The sequence below is a fragment of the Eupeodes corollae genome, chromosome 3 (genome assembly GCF_945859685.1).
Source record: "Eupeodes corollae chromosome 3, idEupCoro1.1, whole genome shotgun sequence".
NCBI classification, from domain to species: domain Eukaryota; kingdom Metazoa; phylum Arthropoda; class Insecta; order Diptera; family Syrphidae; genus Eupeodes; species Eupeodes corollae.
The window spans coordinates 1,213,735-1,233,297 of NC_079149.1; the positions used below are offsets into that span (position 1 = coordinate 1,213,735).

General features: G+C 29.0%; 1 protein-coding gene and 1 long non-coding RNA gene across 9 annotated transcripts in view; one reads left to right on the forward strand and one right to left on the reverse strand.

The window, feature by feature from the left end:
• Positions 1-288: 288 nt before the first annotated feature.
• On the reverse strand, positions 289-1,734 carry LOC129950209 (uncharacterized). Its single transcript, XR_008782091.1, has 3 exons — positions 1,361-1,734; positions 1,088-1,280; positions 289-925 (listed from the first exon to the last, which is right to left on the reverse strand). It is a non-coding gene; the product is annotated as an uncharacterized LOC129950209 (long non-coding RNA).
• Positions 1,735-8,992: 7,258 nt separating this feature from the next.
• The window catches only part of LOC129950208 (PDZ and LIM domain protein Zasp), an 89,822-nt gene continuing 79,251 nt past the window's right edge, over positions 8,993-19,563 (forward strand). For all 8 annotated transcript variants that reach the window (XM_056062056.1, XM_056062058.1, XM_056062054.1 and 5 more), the window contains exons 1-2: positions 8,993-9,112; positions 9,402-9,643. The gene's annotated coding sequence lies outside the window, so the exon portion shown is untranslated. The remainder of the gene's footprint in view (positions 9,113-9,401; positions 9,644-19,563) is intronic.

The window sequence follows — 19,563 nt, forward strand, 5'->3', positions numbered from 1 at the left end:
GTGTCGTCGCCTATCAGCCTGCATTTGTCATTAAATGGTTGCCATAGAGTTTAAATAAAAATTTAAATGTATTTCATAAAATTAAAAAATACAACTGTTAGTCAAGTCTTACATCTTATTACCTATATGTCTGCGGAAAAAATTAATTATCATAAAAATAAACAATGATTTTTATTTAAAAACTTATTTAAGAAATAACTTTTTTATCATATGTCGTTTTTATATTTATTCAAATTATTGAACGATTTAGTTTCTTAGTTTTTCAACAATTCTTCAGTACTTCAAAATAAACTTAAAATTCTTCTTAAAACTGTTCTCATACGGACACTCTAACTTAAAGCATACGGCACTAACCACTATGCTACGGGTACTATAAATAAACTCAACACAATTTCTGATTAAGGAAAAGGAAGATGTTCAATCCATTTTTAATAGTTCATACCTCTATAACTATACATACATTTTTTTCAGCTTGCTTTATTAAAAATGTAATTATATTAACAAAAAAATTCAATCTATCTAATGTTTTTAGGCCAAATTTTTCATCAAACCTCCTATATTCAAAACCAAACAAACTGTATCACATTTGTATTAGATGTAAGCTTATGAGAAAACCATGATGATTCATCGTGGAAATATAGAATTTTAAGCTGGCACCATTTTGTCAAGTGTCCTTATTTAGTGTAAAGTTATTTATTTTAAGTTTGTTTTAAGATTTAAATACGAGCTTGAGAAAATTTGAACCAAAACAAATTCCAATTTTTGTAAGAAAGTTTTGTTTAGCTATGAAGCTATGAACTTCTTTAAAAAACTATTTCCGAAAAACGATTGAGCATTTGGAGGACAGCATTCCCCGAGTTATTGCCAATCCACGGCTGCAAATGTTGGAAAAGTCTTCAAAAATGAGCCTCCTAATGTTATATGCCTGAAATAATGTATAAATTATAATGACTATTTAAAAAACACCCTTTATCTGTTAGGATAATTTCGAAGCATTTAAATATTCTTTAAATTTGGTTTAACTTTGAAAATTGTTCTACCATTGGAAATAAGCCAAAGCGTTAACCATACTACACTACCAACATACCTTCCTCAAGACGTTCCTGCTTAACTAAACTGCTGTTGTAAGAGTCGGTACAGCCCCTTTAGCTTTGTGCACTAGTAAAGGTTCGTTTTGTGCATAAAAATAGTCACCTAGATTATCGCGGAACTGGAAGAGCCGGTTGCGCTGCGTTGCGTTGAGATTGCGAACCGGCTCAGCACAAGTCATTGTTTGAAAACTGAAATCGAAAGAAAATATAAGGTTCCAATTCCTATATGTAACTTTAACTTTCATTACGACTTATAAAAACTTGTATACCTACTTAGGTTAGGCACTCTCAAGAGTCAAGCCTAACTGATAATGCGTCGCGCTTATAAGAAATTTTTTTCTTTTGACTTGGCAAAGGTACCTAAACCAATAATAATCTTTGAAGTTTGAACCATGAGTTTAAAAAATGAAGCGAATTCACGAAACACTCAAAAGAGCAATCGGGGATCGTTTTCAATGAAATTTCTCTTACGAGCCACTTTTTGATTTTTGAGAGTCTCTCGAGGTAACGTCTTACAGAGAGTGTTGGAACTTTTGTGTCTAATTGAAAATACGGTTGTGATTCCATATGTTGCTCTTACCTGTTGAAATAAAGTTTTGAATAAAAAACCTGTTGGAAATAAAACATCGCCGTCTTGGTCTATATGCGGGTGTTTCTCTTTACAGTTTGATTTCGCCGCCACAGACGCCTTGACGTTTAATCTTTTTGTTTGATTTTTTCGTGTCTGCTTCTTCCAGGTTTTCTTTTCTTGTTTTTTGTTTTGTTCCATATTTCATGGATTCGTTTCATCGTCGACGTTGCCGTCGTCGCCGTCTTCGTCGCATTGGCGATCGCAGCGATTTGTCAGTTGCCTCAATCGTCTGTAAACTGGCATTGCGGTTTGTAACGTGCGGCGTGAAAAGCAAGGCAATATAATTCTTGTCGGTCTATTTTATTTTTTAAAGATTATTCGTTGTTTGTTTGTTGACGGATTTTCCAAGATTTTCCCTCATTATAAAATTTAAAAAAAAAAAACAAAAGTTGGTTAGTAATTACAGATATAAAATTGTAGATTGTAATTACCTTAAAAAAAAGTTAATAATCGTTTTGCTTTGGTTATAAAAAAAGAAAAGAACCTTAATTCTTCTTGTGATACAGTTTGAATAAAAAAATCCAAGTGCTGGAATATTTTATGTTTAGAGGTACTAAAAGTTTGCATATATTTTTGTGTGTTGTGTTGTAAAAGCCGGTTTTTGCATGGATGGCGACAAAGCAAAGGAAAGAAGACTGCCAAACTTATTTTGCAAATTTTGTATGCCGAAAAATTCAAGGAAATTATAAAGTTCCTAATTGCAAATACATAGTTATACTCTTACAATAAAGCAGTTACAAAAAGTTTTTTTTATTGCATAAACTTTAGTGAAAATATAATTTATTTTTATCTAAAAATTGTTAATTCATGATAACGAAAGAAAGAAAGGTTTAAGTAACTTATTATGAGTGCAAACCCAGAATAGGCAAATAATGTTTTATTAAAAATTCAAATACTTTTTTGAAGTTGGTGTAATAGACCACCATCAGTTGTGAAGAAATTGTATCCACTCCTGATCAAAATTGGAACAAAAAACAATGAAATTTCGAAAAAAATACCTAAATTTAATTAACAGCTAAACACAAAATAAACTAATTAAAAATTTTATCATGACTTAAAGATTCTTTCAATTTCCTCCAATAACATTTACAAAATCAATTTTCTTAACCTTCTTTTCTAATTTTTTTTTAAAAAATTGAAACGTAAAGACTTATTTATTATATTAAGGATTAATGTGGTGTAAAAAACCATTGGATTTCTATTTTTTATTTTCTTATACAAAAAAAAAAAAAAAACAATTTTAAATACTTTTATGTGTACAACTAGAAACTTAAAATAATTATTAATTATTTACCTTCTAGACGGTTCAAATGAAAGGGTTAAAGCGTTTTGAGAAAAAACAATAATATTTCTAGCTAAGGACAGAACAGATCCAGGTGAATTTTTTGAGATACTGAATTTTTAATCAACTGTATGTGAATGTCACTAATTTAGTCTGTGCAAAATAAATCCAGGTTATATCAAGGACTTTTTTTAACAAAATACTTTTTGTTTTAATTTCATTAAAAACATAAATTATTGGTGCAAAAATGATGAAAATTAAATAAAAATATTTATAAAAATAAGACTCATTAAAATACTTTAGATCAGAGTTGTCAAGATTTAAGTTTTTGTAGTGATTGCAGTTAAGTTTTGAGTTTATGACTAAAGCTACTAGTAGAAGTTGAAAAAAAAAACTCTTAACTCTGACGTGAAAATGATGTCTAAATTTGTGCCAAGGGCTTCAATGCGTGTAATTGTCAACAAAAAATGCTGTTCATTGATGCTCAAGTCGACACACATTTTTGAATCAATTATTCGACAATTGTCTCTGGCCGTGTAAACTGTCATTCGCAATGACTGTGTTCCAACTTTGTCAGAATTTAATATCAAGTTAACGCATATGTTAAATGCTATTCTATAGCAACGTACAATTAAGAAATTAAGTTAATAGATTATTACGATATTTAAATTTTAAATTAAATTTTAAAATACAGGTGATTTTTTTGTCCATGTTTGCATGTTGCTATTAGAATCATGAGTTTTTAAAAAGCGACTGGCAGTGTAGAGACAGAATCCCAACAGCGATTGGCAGTGTATCACAACAGAGACAAAGGAAAGAACAAAAATAAACAAAGATTAACTCATAGTCATAAGTCACGTTTGCCATCGATGGATAATACATTTTGTTAAGCCTTTAAATCAACTCAAATTTGATTTAAAGGCAAAGTATTTTTAACCTTTTAATTTATGTTAGGGCTAAAAATACCCCTTTTCATATTTACCATTACTTTTGTACCTAATACTTGGTTCTAATCGAAAATCTAAGTTTTTGCGAGGCAACGCATAGGTAGAGATAACTTAAATTCGAATCATATTCACGTCAACGGATCTTATGGCAGCATTAACCAGAGAGAGTCATTCGTGTGATAGCCCACATTTAATGCATTGACACTGTGATCGTTGACATCGGTTCACAGAGACAATTTTGATTTGTTTGTAACTACAGAGAGTCAACGCATTGACCCTATACGTTGACCGTAAATTTGGACTTTTACATGAGTCTTTTTACTTCCTAAATAACGTTAACTTCTCGAATTCAAGTATCATAAATATGTTTATGTCATTTTTGAAGTTATAACTTGAAGGCAATTGAAGAAGTAACTTTTTTTTAATTTCTTAGGCCAACCGGACTTCACTTCTTGTACAAAATAGTTTATCTACTTAGTTTTGAATAGCTACATATATTTTAATTTAAAATTGTAAACGTTAAATTAATTTAACACATGAGCTACGAACTGCGAACTGTTGTTGTTCGCATATTTTGACTTCTTTCATATGAGCTTTATTCCTATTCGCAGGCAGCGATGAGTTGTCAATTTATAATTACACTTTTCTCTATATTTTCATAGCTTATGATCTTTCACACGAAAACAAAACAAGAGTGGTATAATTGTGAGGTTAAGTTGTTTGAGAACAATTTATTTGTTGCAGTGTGGATGATATGTGGAACGCCAATAGAGTTTAACAATTTGTAGCAACCAAACTGCAATTCGTTACTACTAAATTGTTTTTCCCAAAATTTTCTTGTTTTAGAGAACAAAATGTACATTTTCTTATAATTACATTGGTGTCGAGTGGTTTCTTATAATTTAACAGTGGAGAGCTAGACTGGCCTACTATATTAGACCACAGTTACAGTTTTCTTCATAACTTAACAGTTTTTTAATAGTATTAGAAAAAAGACAATTCATAAATAATGGTTTTAAATGTTTAAGGCTAACTGAATATTATGTTAAAATATTTATTTCATTTACATGTTTTTAAAATAAAAAATTATTAACATTATTAAATGGTTTACCATAGTAGGCCACGCGTGCATTGGTGTACAAAAATAGGGCGCATGTACTCCAGTGTTAAATGTGTTTTTGTTTGGAATTGGCTTCATTCTTCAGTGCTAGGCCATTAAGTCCTTACATATTTGATATACAAATTTCACTAAATCCAAAACAAATAATTAAATCATTTATATGATCATATTCACAATAAACCCAAAATATCAGTTGGACTTATACTGTCCTTAGAGAGATTTTTTCTTGTTATGCTTTACAAAAACTTTAAAACAAAATATTAAACTTATTAAGAAAACGCAAAACATGGAACCTTGTTTCTTAGTAGAAGGAATTTAAAAAAATATAAGAAATCTTAGTTTGTTATTATTTTAATATCAATTCATTTATTATTAACAATATTTTTTTCAAATTTAAGAATTTACAATACTAATTTTTTGCTACATTTGTAGATATATACACTGTATTATTTGCCTTTTAGAATTACATTTTTTTTATTTTAAGGATGCACATTTTTTAAATGACATTTTTCAAAAACTCACATTTTTGGTATATAAAATAGATTTTTTTAATTTAAAAGAACACACTATTATTAATCAAACGAAAAAATTAATCGGAAATACCTTTTCATGTCGGAAAGTTTACAAAATTGAAAATATAATAATACATAATAAGAACAGTTTGTGTTTACCTTCAAACAAAAAATGCATTTGTTTAAAAAAAAATCAATCTAAACAACTTCCACAAAGCTCCTTTTATCTTTCTTTTGTTTACCTCATGTAAATAAAAATAAAAAAAAAACTATAACAAACACATCAAAACAAACTAGATAAAAATCCCAAGGCCCAGACAGATTTGCCACATTTGCGTATGCAATTTCTTACTCTCTTTCTTTCTCTCCGTCTCCGTCACCGCTTCTTTTCGATTCGATTCTTCATCTTCGTCTTCTAGTTTTTATATAGGCTCTGTCTGCACTCACGTTTAAAATTTCAAAATCACAACCAAAACCAATTACCTGCGATTTAGTCCAACATGTTGCAGCGCTTAAAAGTGTGGCTGTCTATCTTCTTTTGTTGTGACATCATAGACTAGCTTCCACTTTTCCCACCGACCTGAACCTCTCCAACAAACTTACTCCACATCACTTCGTTCTACAAATCCTCTTCATTCGTTTTACCTAAAAGCTGCAAACTGATCAAATTTCCCATCATTACGTGAGCAAAAGGCGCGAAAATTTTCTTTCTTTTTCATATTTGTCATTTTATTTCTTTTGGGTTTATTTTGTGTGTGTTGTTGTTGTGTCCATTCTATAAGCTTGTTCTTTTTAGAGCCTCTTTCTTAAAACACATCTATGTATATTAACATTTCTTGAGAGATGAGATTTCTTGCGCTTGCGGCTTTGGCTTTTCTTCAGAGCACGCGCCAAGAAAATCGGAAATAATCGAAAGTATTTTCTTCTTTTTCGTCTTCACATCACATCAATATAACTTTGGTGGTGATAATTATTATTATGTATTATTGTTCTATGAATTATGGTACATGTGGGTTTTTGAAAATGCTTTGTTGGTGATTTTGTTCTAAATAAAGATATTTTGGCAAAAATCATCATCATTATCGAGAAATTGTTGTTTCATCTATTGTTTTGTTGTATTTTTCTTTGAAAACTTATCTTTCTAATACGGGGCCAAGAACGAAAAAATTGTCTTACAAAATTTTGAAATTATAACACTTTTTTGTTTTAAAAGATACCTTACACTTTTTGACGGCCAAGTAACTTAAGTCTATAGTAAATAGTGATTACTTACTGTAAATTTTAAACAAAACTTGATATTTTTCAAAACTAAAATTTAGTAAGTTAAAATTTTTAGTATAAATACTTTTTTTTTAATTTTCTGTATTAAGTTATGTTAATCAGTCAGATTTGTCGAATTAAAAATGTTAACATTTCTCGACGTTTCAAGGTCCCTAGAATCAAAATAAAAGATTTAAAAAAAAGTCTGTGTGTGCGAACGTTGAACGTTTTTCTATTCGTACGTCCTTACGTTCGGGAACCTTTTGAGATTTCTTACAAAGAGAAACCTAAACACAACCGTTCTTAAAGTTGTTAAACAGTAATTTTTGACGTACCTAAATATAGAAAATGTTGTTATCGACATTCCATCAAATTTTTATAAAAATTCAATATTAAATTGTATTCAAAAAAATTAAAATGTGCAAAAAATTATACGCAACATTTGTTGTGAATAAATAAACGCATTGACTTCAATATGATTTTGTTCTGCGTTAAATTTTCTCCAAAAAATAAAATCTGTATTTGTTTGAAATAATTGGTAAAAATTGTTTTTTGATTAAAAACTTATTTAACCATACTAAATCTTGAGATCAAAGTATTTCATCATAATGCAAAGTATTGTTGGTAGTCAATTTTTTAGAAAAATTCTACTGACAACTTTAAAAAAACACGAAATCCTACAAAAACAACAAAAAACTTATAAGAAATGATTTTCAATTCAAGTATTGGCTTAATTATTTATGAAACACAAAATATTGATATGAACGTTCAAAGCAAGACAAATAGACAGACGGGACGGGAAGCTATCAGTGTGGGTCGCATCCTTGCTTCTGTTTATTTCTTCAGAATAATCCACGACAACAATATTGAAATATATACTTAAAAATTATTAACTCTTTATAAATTGTCATTATTTTATTCTTTAAAGCAATTAAATTTTGAAATGAAAAAATAAAGCTGTCAAATATACAAAATTGTATTAAATGAAACGATATGCATAGATCGGGTGTTTCAATAACAGCTTTGAATAATAAATCTTTCCGTTGGGCGTCTATGATGGTCTGAATTTTGGATTCCATTGTTTCAAGAGTTATTGGACAGTAAACTTATGAATTTAACAAAGCCTAATAAAAGTAATCGAAAGGCTTAAAGTCACAAGAACAAGTGGTCAGCTATTTTGAGAAATTGACATTTCAATAAATTAATGGCTAAGCACGCTTTATAATAAAAGGCAACGTGTTTTCCGCACCAAGTTGTGCATTTTGGTGGACGTAATGTTGATTCGTTATAAACTTTAGGATTGCCTTCTTTTTATGTATGGCAATTATATGAATTTCATGAACAGATAAATTTGTGACTTTCCACAATTTTAAAGCATTATTTAAACGTTTAACGATTCATGATAAATTGCCAAATCAAACAGCATCGAAATGTCAATAGAGTTTGACATTCTAAACTGTCAAACCATATATTCTCTTGCATCTTAAAAACCATCTACAGGGTTTACGCATTTTTGTTTAAACATTTTGCTTGGCTTGTATAAATTTCCGTTAAAAATGAGAAAATAACTTTTGTATGTCATTTCCATTCAGATCCAAAGACATTATCGTGATCATTTTCTAATGGGACTCAAGAATCTGCCTGCACAAAAAACAACCTGACTATGCACTTTAAGAGCGCTTGTCTTCATCAATTTCATGCTGTAAACACAAATTACAAGAACTGATCTCACTAATCGCGTTACCTCATTCTCTTCCTCTTCTGTGTGTTGTCAACACTAAGTTATTCTGCCACGCTCGTCTGTCATTCCAACCGTTGTTCGTCGATTGTCATCCAGCCTCCATCCGTTTAACAAAATCCTTTTCATTATTTAAAACGTCAATCTTATCTTACATATTTTCTAATTCTCAAGAACCAAAAAGCTTATACCCCAAAACGCAACATCGACAAAAACATAGATACATCAACGAGAACATAGAAAACAAAAACCAAAAAGAAAACGTCGAAAGAAAATATACGCTCATTTGTGTGCAAGTACACTCGCACTGTTACAAATGCTTTTCCGCCAGAACAGACATTTACAGTTAGCTTGTCTAGTGGCACAGTATTAATGGCTAGCTGATGTGAGAACGTTTATCTAAATGTGAGTCTGAGTGTGTGGAGTAGAAGAAAATTCGAATTTTCACGGGATGGATTTTTTGAATTTTCTTTAGTTGAGAGAAAATCGTCGCTAAGCTAACGTGAAATCTATTTAATCATTCAAAACTTTGTATAGATTTATTTTTAATTTATCAATTGATATTCGAATTATTAAATTGTATTTAATTTTTATTTTTAATTTCAAAATCTGCAACTGAGGAAAGTGGAAATAGATCACATACAAAAAAATTTAAGACTTCCCCTTTCTATAACCAAAGCAAAACAAAATTATACTTTTCTTCAAAAAAAGAAAAAAAATATATAAAACCAAAAAGTGATCTAAATAGTGATTTTGTGTTTAAAAGAAAAGTGTTAAGTAATAATTTTAATTCAATTTTTTTTTATTTTTCTTCTTACAGAATCGAAACGAGTTTAATTTATTTTTCTAAATTAATTGGATAAACTGTGAAAAATATCACTTCAAGTGAAATAAATATTTAAAAAAAAAAAGTGAAACGAAATTAAAAACCAAAAAACAAATCGAATTTTCAAATAGAAAAATATAATAATTTTTCTAAAACATCATAAAGAAAAAAAAACTCTATTGCAGCCGCAACAGATTTTTGAAATAGCCGAACCAAAAAATCGAAAACTTTTCAAGGTGAGTTTATTTTAAGCATTTCGAAATAGCTGATGAGTCTTCTTTCACTGGTTTGCTTGTAAATGGGTGACAAATTACGTGCATCTCTGTCTTGCGTACGTCTTAGACGATCTGACGATCTCATCTCCTCATCTGATGGATTCTGAATTTGCGAATCTTAAAATCTAGAATATTGAATAAATAAATAGATAGATAGATAGATAGGTTTTCTTTTCTAAGTAAACGGTTCGGTTGGTTTGATATTGTAGAGAATTTATTTGGCATACATCAGGACTAGGTATGTATCTCAAAATCCGATCTAAATTTGAATTTTGTAGTTCGTTTTGCATTTTTTTCTCTCATTGTTGTTGTAATTTTCTTGAATTTTTGTTTTAAATTTTGAAGTTAAGGCCAATAAATATTTCGAAACTCATTCATGGGAAATTTTAAGGGGAATACAAATTTTAAAGGTCGCATTCATAAATCAATTATTTTCACTCAGAGAATTGAGTAGAGAAGGTATATTTTCAATAGAGTGTAGAATTTTCATTTCGGTGTTGGTAGACGAAGAAAAAGATACAAAATTTTGTACGATCAGTGATGCTTGATCTATTTTCAGCAAAATAGAAACATAAAATACAAGAGATACGAAATTAAGGACAAACAACAATATCTAAATGCTTTGGTCGTTTGGTGGCGCACAGTTCGCGCAAATCTTTTTTTCTTTTGGATTTGCCTTAAATTTCACTTGCGATAGCGTGAATTCGAATTCGTGATGTAATTAAAATTCAATGATATAAAAAAGAAAGAATTTATTTTTTTCAATTTTCTTGAAATGTGGTTTTTGTTCGAGTGAGCGCTCGCCACTGCCACAGACATTTAGAATTTGGGGTGGGGTGAAACCTGAGGATTTAAAGATTTTTGTATTTTTTTAATTTCTGTATGATTCTCCGCTTTGATTCAAAATATTCGATGTATTTTAATCTTCTTATTCTTGAGAATAATATTGATTGGGGGATTTTAAAAACTATCGAACATTATTGAAATTATTTGAATTTCGTTAGTTTTCAGCACACACGTTTTAAGTGTGACGCATTTGGTGAGAATATAAATTCGAATATTTCAGCAGCAAAAATATTGAGAGATTTTGAATATTTATTAATGCGTGGATGTGAACACAAATAGTTTATATTTTTGTACCAATTTTTTAAAACAAGCAAAATCCGATGTTAATTTATTTTATTATGAAAAATGTATATACAGATAAATAAAATTAAATTTAAATATTGGGCCAAAAATTAAGATTTTTGAAATTGATATATTTCTCTTAATAGAAAATGAATTTATTATTGGAAAAACAACATACATATGTTCGTGTGTAGAATGTTAGATTTTGTACCGGAATTGCCAATATTGTTACAATACAGCTAAGTTACAAATTTTAACTTGAAAACCTAATACTGGAGAAAGTTTTTTGTTTGTGGAATGTTATAGGATTTTTAAAAATTTGTTGGGTTCCTGTCTTTCCACTATACACATTCTAATCGAATTGAATTTATGTCTTAATTCAAAACTTGTGCACATCAATACTTTCATCCCAAGTTAAAATATCAAAACAGAACAAATTCGTTTTCCAACTGTCATCACCTTCCCCATCACAACATTTCTCTTCTATTCAATTTTCCCAAAACTAAGCATTTTTACTCACTACAAGAACTCATATTACAAGTATGAAATTTCTATCTTAAATATAAGTACATTTATGATGTATCTGATGTTAACTGTGAACGCCTTTATGTTTGCATCTTTAGTGACTTATGAATGCCAGAGAATAAAATGGAATCCATTGATGCACAAGCGTGACTATATCGAACGACGAATGATTTAAAGCAATTTAATAGCATATTTATAACTTCAGACACATTTCAATTTGTTTACATGTCAAATATGAAAATATTCTTGTGGTGTTATTTTTTTAACTTTATTTGTATGTACCTCCCTATAAACTTGTTTAAGCAGCGTTCAAGAAAATTCAATATCTATAAAAGGGATATATAAAATAGCCTGAAGGAGAAAAAGTGAATTCTATATTTAGGCCTTTTAAAGATTGCTGATGTCGTATCTTCAACCATGTCCCAGTCCTAGTTTTGGAAACATAATGGATCAAAGGACAGGGGTATATGTGTACAAGTTTTGGTCTTCTTTTTTGTTTATGATAGCTTCTTGTAAACTTGGTGACGAGTTAAGAAAAAAAATACAAAATAAATATTAAAAAGAAGAAGTCTTGATTTGTTCTACAATTTTTTTTTCCAACATCAAGAATATCTTTTGAATACGTATCTATGTATTACCTTGGAGTTGCTAATCGATGCGTACAATATTTGATTGACTGAATTTGACCTGATTTGTGTTTTTTTAATAAATTTGCTATTTTTAACAGTTTACATTTTTCAGACTATTCTTTGCTATTTGAAAAAATAGATTAAAAAAAAGTGAAAATATTTGTGAGCCTTCGAGTACAAGATTTTGAAAGATTAAGTAAAATGTGAATGTCAAAAAGATATTATTCTGCTAATATCAAACGATTTCAATATTTTTCTGTCTCTTAACATTTTATCTAAGTTAAATCAAAGAATGGTAACTTAGTATTAAATATAAAGAGAATTAATTGCTTTTTAATTGTTTTGTTCTTAACAATAGGTTGTTTAAAATTAAGCGTATTTTTATTTAAGTGATGATGAAGTTAGGACGTAGTTACTTTAATGTTGTTATCAACCTGAAACATACCCTACCAAAACCTCAAGTTTTGTCTCTGATAAATAACTTTGAAGTATTTTTTTTTAATCAAAATACCATTAAATCACAAAATAAACTTCAAATAGTTTAACAAAAAGTTATATCGTTAAATAACATTGACAAAGCACGAAATATAGAGCTTTGTACTTAAAAAAAGAACAACATAACGATAAAGATAACGAAACAAAAAAAGCAAGCACATTTTGAAGTTTGAAAAATGTGTATTTATCTTGAAAGTGCTGATGAAAATGTCAGAAGTAGCACTCAATGATTATTCTTTGTAGAAAATTTAAATTATTTTTTCTTTCGTTCAAATAAAATGACGTAGCTCTTTTTTTTATTAATATTTATTAAATACAAACACTTCGATTGAAATCAGCAAACACAAAAGTTGATAATTTGTGAGTCAGATGTGGTTTAACACGAACCGGCTTATCAATTTATTCACCATTAACATACTATTTGTTTACTAACAATAATGATAAATGATAAAGGTGGAAATAGTGTTGCTATAGTAAGGAACTTAAGGTATAATAAAGCTTTATATACATATTCATATGTATGTATCTATGTATCTAAATACTTATAGATAGTTATTTACCTTTTTTTTTAGTTGGGTATGAGGTAAGCTATTGATTTGGTAATTCATGAGTTCTGTTGGATTTTATCAACATTCAACGTAAATTAATCATGAATATTTTTATACTATAAAAATAAAACGTGAGATTTTGTTTTTTAATCAAAGTCATGTAATACTTTTGAATAAAGCTAAAAATACATTTAAAATTAGTCATAGTAATATTCATATTTCAATCAGCTTACTGCATAAACAATATAACTTTAAACTAGTCACTTATATTATATTAAGTTTTACAACAACATGAAAAAGTAATAAAATATGAAATTCAATTTTTGCTTTCTTTTAAAAAAAATATCTTTTATCTTCGTGTTTATCTTCTATGAAACAACTTTTGAAAAAATAAAATAAATCCATTTAGTTCTTTAGAAAATAAAACTTCTTAATACTCTATAGTTCCCAAGTAGTATTTTTTTTCAAAAAAAAAAAAAAAAAATGAAATAAACAGACCTACATACGATTTCCTTTAAAATGTAGCTTATCACAAAAGTTTGAAATCGACTTTATTTTCTTACAAATATAAACAGAACTGTTCAAAACTATTTCTTTCTAACACCAGGCCCATAGCCACAATTTCACTTAGGGGGAGGAATATATTTATATATGGTCTTTTAATTCTATAAATTCTCTTGTACGTTTCGGATACCTTATGTAGTCGGCCATATTTTCAGAGTCAGCAGACATACATACTTCAAAAAAGTTTAGTTTTACAAATATTTACATCAAGATTATCAAGAATTACTTTACAAAAATTTAGTGTCTAGTTCCTATACCACAGGGATTTGAAAAAAAGTTGAAAATTCTGCTTGCCCAAAATATCTTACAAATAAACAACGTTATTGATTTCAATATAAATTAAGTATTGTACGTCATGATGTTATATAAAATTGGTATGAACTTAATCAAAATTCAGCCGACAGTTTTTGTTATAAATTAGAAAAACTGAAAGACAATATTAGTTACTCGAATATTTTTAAAACACAAAATGATAATACTTAGCGAATAATTTATGCAACCAGGATAAAGTTTTTGACATCTAGTTAAAGTTTAAGTAAATTGCAATTAATTAAAAATTGATTTTTGATTCTGATATCACAAGGAAAAAGAAAGATATCGAATTTAAAAATATTTCGTCTTTTACGAAATATTTTAGTTAACATTTGGTTACGTTTTTAGAAAAATTATATCAAGAGTGATTTTAACATTTTTTTATAATAAGTCCACACTCAAGGAGATATTATTACCCTTATTATGCAAAAACAGAGTGTCAGAGCTAGAAAAGGGAGAGAGGGTATATAAATAAGACTGAATATTGCAATGACTTTGAAAGACACAATGTGGTAGGGTTTTTTCTACATTCGTGTAGTACGGCTATAGAACGAATCTCTGTACTTGACAGAACGACAGAAGTGTAGTTCGAGGGTATACTGATGAACATTCCTAGAAGTATTACGAGTATTCGGTTGAACTGTTAAAGGGGAGAAATACAACTGGATATTTATGTAGAACATAAACTGTTAAAATAACGGTAAAAAAGGGTCAAACAATAAACTTTACGTCGATGTTCAAGCAATTTAAAGGTACTAACGATGATATTATGACCAATCAATTTAAATGTTCTACGTTAAATATTTTCCAAGAGACTTAAGTAAGTTGCAGGAGGAGAGATGGGCGTTGGGCGTTATACTCAACCTTGGGACATAAATAAGTCTTGTAAATAAGAGCCTGATCAGAATCTTGCATCGCTTTAGGAAATCCAAACATAGTGCAGTATTTTTGGCCACATCGGGTATGTGCTCGTTTCACAAGAGATAGTTGGTGATACACATACCGAGAATAGCGAGAGTTCAGTCTAATTGATGCAAGTGCAATCCATGGATAATGGCAAGGAGGGCATATCTCGCTTAAACGATACAAGACAGTATTGAGTTTAGGTCGGGATTTAATAAGCTTATCATATTTTGTCAATGCAGTTCAACATTCAAAGAAGCGGGGTTTGATTGAAAATTTAAGAGTACTATTGTCAGCAAAACAATATGTTGTGTTAGATAAACCAGAGCCTTGTGGTACACCAAATCAAAGTCTTACGAAAAATATGACTAAATTCATTTAAAGTCAAAAGTGTCTGGACAGAAAATTGTCTAAACTTATGTACATTTGCAAATTTAAAAGGGCTAGAGACTCTTTCAAATCATTCAATTACGTAGCAAATGCAATCACTATATCACCTCCCCTCCTGGTACGCACCTGACTCTACGATAACAACTATCAATTGAAGTTCTTTTTCCAGTTTACTATACAAAGAATTGCATGAAATAAATTATGCATATTAATAATCCATGACCGATTAACATAGAACGGACATGAAAGGAACAACAACAACAAAAAAGCAACATCAACTGAATACATAGCTTCTGCTTGTTAACGTTCAGGCTCTTGAGCATGTTCGAATGCAGTGAATTTTCCTTTACGGTTCTTGAAATCATCAGTAGATATAAGTGAGAGAATTTGTTTCTGTCTTGACTGACAGTATTTATGTACATAAACAGTCAGGGTATTGGGGTTGGGGAGTTGATAAAGGCGAGACGATTTCCTATTCGCAATCGTCCATTATGATTTTTATAATTTGCACATAAGTCTACAACGTCGGCGGCAATGGTGGCTCCACCGCAGCCGCCGCCACCGCTGACCGAGACGCTTCTTTGTTTATATATTCAACAATTCATGAGGCAAAATAAATATTCATAGTTAAAAAATGAGAAGATAGATTGATCTGGCGCCGATTGTAGTTGTAGGCAATAAGTTGAAGCGTTGAACACCTACGGATTCTGATGTCCGTTGATTTTCTACGCACAAAGAGGAGGACTTATACAATTTTGAGAGGTTAATCAAATCAACTTCTTTCTTCCACATGTAAGATAAAAACTGAAGTGTACTAAAATGCTCCAAAAAATACCACGATAAAGTCGCAGCACTTTAAAATTAGCACAAATAGTGTAGTTTTAGAGGGAAATATTTGAATTTTGTACTTACTTTAAAAAACATAAACAAATTCGCTATAGCAACCATTTTGTATGCAATTCTTAAGATCTCACTATATTTTCGAAAAGTTTTTCACTTACATGATGTCAAAGATCATGTACACCTTAAATCATCAATACTATTAAACATATTTAAAAAAATTTAAGGCGTGTTTAGATAACATACAATATATTTATGAAAAAAATGTCTGTATTTGAACTTTAACACGGTATTTAAGTAAAACAAACTTTCGTTAAATTAAAAAAGACATGCATTAAAACTGAAGTCGCCCAGATATTGTGCAGACGTCTTTATATAGAAAAGTATCGTTTTTATGAGAAATATTATTAAAATCAAAACCCTTATCGACGAATTTAAATTTAAAGTGTACCATTGTCATAAAAAATAAACATAATAAAACACTCCGTCTACTTTATCAAATAATTGAGTCATAAAAATCACGCAATAAATGGTCCAATGCTGCAAGCTAATCCATAAATAAAATTTTACACAAATCAAAATTTTAATTGCATTGACGTTTGAGCTAATATTTTTTTTTGTTGTTATATTTATTAAAGATCATAAAAGTTAACATTTTTAATTCGATTCTTGAAATTTTAAAGAACGTACAACGTATCTAACTGGAAGACTGGATCTAATTACATTTTAATGTTTCTTTCTTGTATTTTCTCTTAAAGTAGGTATACGAAATATAAACCCACTGCTACGATAAAAGTTAAAGAAGACATTTAATTAAATAATAAATAAATTGTCAGGTAAAAAGAAACCTATTTTATAGTGCAAAACGAAGGTACCTCAAACCTAACTACCTTTTTATATTTGTGTGTGATTGTTTAACTAAACAATTTTGTTGGTTTTGCGAAATTGTGCTAAACACAAATAAAAATAATAATAAAAAGAAAAAAATGAAGAAATTACATCTTTTGGGAGAAAACGAAAGTATTTATAAGATTTTGCTTGTAGAAAGCTTGTTAGATATGCGTCATGCGTCGTATTTCTATCTACCTGATTTTTGCAGATAACTTTTATTTTTATTTGTTATATTATAAAAGTATTCACCTAAACCTACGCTGTTGTTTTTGTTGATTTTTTGTTTCTTTCTTTTATCAAATGCTTGAGGCCAATAGTTTTGTGAAGAAATAATCTTTTAAGACTAAATTAAAGATCCATTGTTCTCAATATCATTATTTCCAGGTTAATTTTTCATTAGTCAATCGTTTACGTTTTTGTCCTCTTTTCTGTTTTTTTAGAAAGATTATTTAAATATTATTTATATCAAGATTTTATCCGAGTAATGTTTAAAAAACCGATAATTTTACTAGAATTTTTTTAATTTTTGTTCCTATTAAACCAAATAATTTTAAGGACTACCGACAACAATGCCATTTTTGGGAGAAACAATTTCTTCCTGTTTCTAAATAGCCAATATTTTTAGTTTTTCGATCGAATTGAAATCACTTTTCAATTTCACGTGAAATGAAATTGCATGTTCTTCAATTCGATCGATTTCGAAAACTTCGAAATTGCTTCGAAGTGTCAGAACTGAAGGATCATCCATTTTTATTTTGTTTCTGAAGTAAAATTTTTGCTGTTTTGAAAATGGATGCAATATTATTGGCAATTTTAAGTGAAAAAAGGAAGCAGAATTTAAAAGAAAAAATAAGAATATGAATTTTGCGAGACAAATCAAATTTATTGGATTTACCTGGCACAATGGAAGTGTATGCAAATTATGTGGAATTGTTGTGATAAATAAAGTAATTTCTTGATTCTCTATTTTAAGCTTTCACTGTAATTTTAGATTAAGCAAAGACGCTTTTTTTTATGTGTGCTAAGGAACATAGAACCTTTTATACTACTTTCTTCGGTTCCTTCATTTCAAAAATATGCTGCAAAATTTCGTTTTTCATCAGAAGGATTCACAGAAATAAAAAATGTAATTTGAATCCGTTCAAAATATGGAACAAACCGAAAATTCAATCATCGATAGCGAATTATGGAACACTCAAATACTCTTTCGAAAATTGTATTCACAATAAGTGAACGCAGAACATGGACATTTGAAAAGATATTTGAGTCGAATTAATTTGTTGCAAGTTTTAGTAATGTTTTTTTTTTTAGGTTTTTATGTTTCGTACAAAAACTGTGACTTAGGTTTTTTGAAAAAAAAACATTTTTTTTTAAATTAAATTAGTTTTAACAAGTTTTAATAATGTTTTTCATTTGTTTATTACTGTGGATGCGATTTTTCTCAAAATTTTACCAGATGTCTAAAACGTTATTTTTGTTGCATACAATTACTTTGGAGATAAAATCATTTTTTGATCGTATAATTTTGGAGGTGAACATAATTTTCTTTTCTAATTATAAAAAAACGATAATTGAATTTTTGTTAAAATTTTATTAATTTGATATCACGTGACATACACACTCACGCACAGTCATCTCTTCAAAGATCTTATCCTTAGATTATAGGGACCTTGAAACTTCGGGCAATGTTAAAATTTTCAATTTGACAAATTGGACCGATTACAATAAATTTCCATGGGATTCATTGATTTTTTTTGTAAGCTCAAAAAAAAGACCCGTGCCGTGCCGACACAAACCATGTCGTGGGTTCAATCAATACCTGTGAGAGTGTCCCATAAAGTTTTTTTACGGGTGCTGCCACTTGCGACGAATTGACAAACACCAATAGTAATTCTTGTTATGAAAAGTGCTTTCTCCAAATAGCCGTTTGAACTCAGCATAAATACTGTAGGTACCCTCCATCCCTGAGATAACTCGTACACAGGAATATTTAAGAGCTTTAATTCACTTGGCAATGGTTTTCTATACGAGCTGTTGCGCCGCCTTATTTTAATTTTAATAAATTAAATTTTTGTATCTTAGTATATTTTTCTTAATTCCACGAAATATATTGTATTGAAATACATGCTGGTTTCTTAATTATTGAGTTGATCGAAGAATACTCGGTAAACAAAATGTTTCATATAACTAGAAAAAAAAAATAATTTTAAAGTAAATTTCTCATAACTGGGGTTTATCGTATGAATAATAATTGTTATGTGAACAAAAAAAACTATTTTTTGGCAAATAAAGCACATTCATAACCTTTAATTTTCATGGTTAGCGAAATAAAAAAAACTCTAGGTAGACTTTATGAATTTTAAATATAACTATAATTTCGTCGAAATGAAAGAAAAAAACATTATTCAGATATTTTTATACCGTTAGTTTTACCTAGACATCAATTTCAATATTACTATAATAAGACTTCAGTAATGGGTAGGTATTATTTACACAACTACCTGCATTTTCATTCAATAAAAGAAAACAATTTAAGTAAAAATATAGCAATAAACAAATAATATTTTAAGCTTATACGTTCATATATTTATTTATTTAATACCAGAAAAAAGAGGAAATTCGTATATTATGCTCTATGGCAAATAGTCGCCCATAT